This window comes from Oryctolagus cuniculus, chromosome 3, assembly GCF_964237555.1.
Source record: "Oryctolagus cuniculus chromosome 3, mOryCun1.1, whole genome shotgun sequence".
In the NCBI taxonomy this organism is placed as follows: Eukaryota; Metazoa; Chordata; class Mammalia; order Lagomorpha; family Leporidae; genus Oryctolagus; species Oryctolagus cuniculus.
Window position 1 is genome coordinate 58,950,156 of NC_091434.1, and position 3,223 is coordinate 58,953,378.

The 3,223-nt window shown below is 36.9% G+C and overlaps 1 non-coding gene across 1 annotated transcript; it reads right to left on the minus strand.

The window, feature by feature from the left end:
- On the minus strand, positions 1–107 carry LOC138849206 (U6 spliceosomal RNA). The gene has a single exon (XR_011387645.1). It is a non-coding gene; the product is annotated as a U6 spliceosomal RNA (small nuclear RNA).
- Between the last annotated feature and the right edge of the window lie 3,116 nt (positions 108–3,223).

Here is a 3,223-nt window from a genome sequence, read left to right on the forward strand (position 1 = left end):
TTAAATATGGAATGCTTCACGAATTTGCGTGTTATCCTTGCGCAGGGGCCATGCTAATCTTCTCTGTATCGTTCCAATTTTAGTATATGTGCTGCCGAAGCGAGCACTGCATGTCTTTTCTTATTCTTACTTGTTATCTGTACATCTTTGATCTTCCAATGCAGTTAAAAATACTTAGATAATTTTCTGATTGTAAAAGCTGTATTTCAATATTATATCACTTTGTTTTTTAAATATTAAATGAGCACCCTCTCCCCCCCAAATTCTTACAGTTTTCAGCTGTGTATTACATATATTATATGCCCCACACACTCCCAATTCTGTCTTTATTGGCAGAAAGAATCTATTTCAAGTGAGTCTATACATATTTAGTCATATATTTTATTGACAATATGCATATAATCTTAAGTACTATTAAAAACTTGTGCCTTCGACACTCAAGAAGCAAGGCAGAACCTGAGGGTTTGAATTACCTAACATTGGAGAAAGAGGCTGACAAATACCCTATTGCTGACACTGCCTTGCTTTGTATTGTAGGACAGATTAGTTTTCCATGAGAGGGCCTTTCTCCTCATCTTTTGTGTCACCTGGTGATTAAAGTCTTATTTAGAACACTCTCATTCTAGTCTTTATTTATTCTCTTCTAAAATCTCAGGCACTGCCCAGAGACTCATTCCTCACACAACCACACCAACCCCCCTTTAATTGTTAGTGCCCTTTCCAGAACACTGCTTAGGTATAACGTGTAATTTCTCTCACCTTTATTATCTGGAGTTCAGCTTCTCTGGTCAATTTACTGTGTTTTAATTTTTTTCATATCAAATTTAATTAGAGAAAGCTGCCTTGAGAATAATTAAATCTGATCAGGGCAAATTAAATACAAGTTGATAGCTTTATAATTTATCTAAAAATCATCCTAGACTTCTGATTAGAAATTAAATAAAATTTCATTCCATTCCTTCACCAGGAATAACTTCATGAGCAAAATATAGTTCTTGATCAGTTTCAGCTTTTGGATTATGTCTTTTTGTAAGGGATTCATATTAGAAGCCTAGAAATTGAGTCTGATGAACAACAAACCACCAAAGAGTCTTGCTCAGGATGTACTTGATAAACTCCTTTTTCCTTGCTGCTAAATGTATCCTGTTGCCTTGAAAGAAATGAGTATGCCTCCCTTATACAGTGAGCAATTTTCTCTCCAGGGAGTGTTTTACTCATTCAGGTTCATCGTAGGTCAGGCTAAAAGCAGTCCCAGCATAATTCATATTTCTCACCACAGACATCCTTAACTGCTTCAGGATGTATGACTAAATAGAAGAAATATACACAGCAGGCACAGTATGTGACAAGAGTAACCACCTGCACAGGTCGCCATTGTGTTTAAATCACACAGATTGCCCAATGAGTCACTAGCTTTTATAAAAGCCTTCAAAGTCTATATGCTGGCAGGGAGTGTATGTGAGTGTGCTTTCAAAAGTTCACATGAATCAAGTGATGGACAATCAGAAAGCAGCATTTCACTTTCTGGAGTGCAATTTACAAACCTCGGAATTACATACTCAAAACCAGAAAAATAGAACTGTCACACTTTTCTATTTTCTCCCTCTCATACAGAAGTTGGAGAACAGGTTTTAGTTCAGGGGCTGCTCCTTCACCATATTTATCATTTAGTTTATGAGTACAAAGTCTACCTTACTCTGGCTGGCTGGGTGCATATCCATAGCCTTGTTGATATTCAGATTCAATAAATGTTTACCATTAAATTAGAAAATAGAAGAGTAAGTTGTTTTTTTTTTTTTTGTTTTGTTTTGTTTTTTTTTTGAGTAAGGTCTCATCTTTGAGTAAAACACATGACTGATACTATAGCATGTCCCAACAACATCTGGAGGCAGTTTGCTTTGAGGTGACGGGTTTATCTCTTCTTCCCACTCTGGGTGGGCCCTAGAACTTTAACACCTGGAGTAGATCCAGATACTATGAAGTATAATGATACCTGTGAGGGTTTGAGGTTGGAACTTTTTTTTTTAAAGATTTATTTATTTATTGAAATGCAGAATTGCATAGAGGTAGAGGCAGAGAGAGAGAGGGGGAGAGAGAGAGGTCTTCCATCTGCTGGCCCACTCCCCAAATAGCTACAACAGTCAGAGCTGGGCTGCTCCAAAACCAGGAACCACAAGCTTAGAAGATGACATTTTAAACTCAAGAATAACTATGCATGCAGGTTACTAAGAGTTAACCTAAACATGAAATCAATTACAAAAGATCTTCTAGAAGATGACCAGTTCCCTCACTTACTCAGAACTTGATTCTTTTGAACAAATAGGATATTGTTAGGTGCTTTTTGAGTCTAAATTTCCAAGTTTCTGAATTGTTCTATGTACCCTCAGCTCTCCAGTTTCCACAGGACTCTTTTCTCTGTCCAAATTGTCTTCCTGGAAAAATAATAATGAAAGCTGACTTCATTGAGGACTTGCCACCTTTGGAGAACTGTTAGAAAACCTGCATGTCTATCAGGGCCCTATTGCTGTTCTCCAGGATATTCTCTGTCTCTGAGTCTACAGCTGCCCAGTGTCAGACTTTAAAAGCTGCCTTATCAGAAATGAGTTTCCTTTCCTTCAGTGTTATCTTCTAACGTGGGTTGGGAGTTAGTGATTGTCTGAGGTTGGCTGCTCAGTCTGTGTGGCCTTGGAATCTGTATATCTCTTTGTGTGTGTCCCACTTGCTGACTGGATGAGTGAACTTCTGGAATGTGACATCCAGCATAGGACCAAATTGGAAAAGCTTTGCTTTGAATAAGATGATTTTCCCTGAGAAAAATCATAATAGTATTACATGAAAAGAGTATGGCTTACTACTGTAGTTTTTACCTCAATAAAAACCTACTTGTATCCTTTACCTGTACAAGGTGTGTATGTGTGTGCACCTAATTTAGCTGCAGTGGTTCATTGTTCAGTTTCCAACTGTCTGATATATCTACTTTGCATGCATAGGATTCTAGATAACAAAGAGTTTTCCATGTCTTATATGGTAAACATCATCATTTAGGTATAGTTTATTCTGTTTAGAAGGATTCTACATTTGACATTAGGAGTTTCTACATAACCTGTGTATCTCTTTTAACACCTATTTCAGAAATGAAATACTGTTTTTCAGTTATTAATATGTATATCCTTACTACACTAAGTGCTGTATATTCATTATCCTCTTTAAACCTCAAAACAAG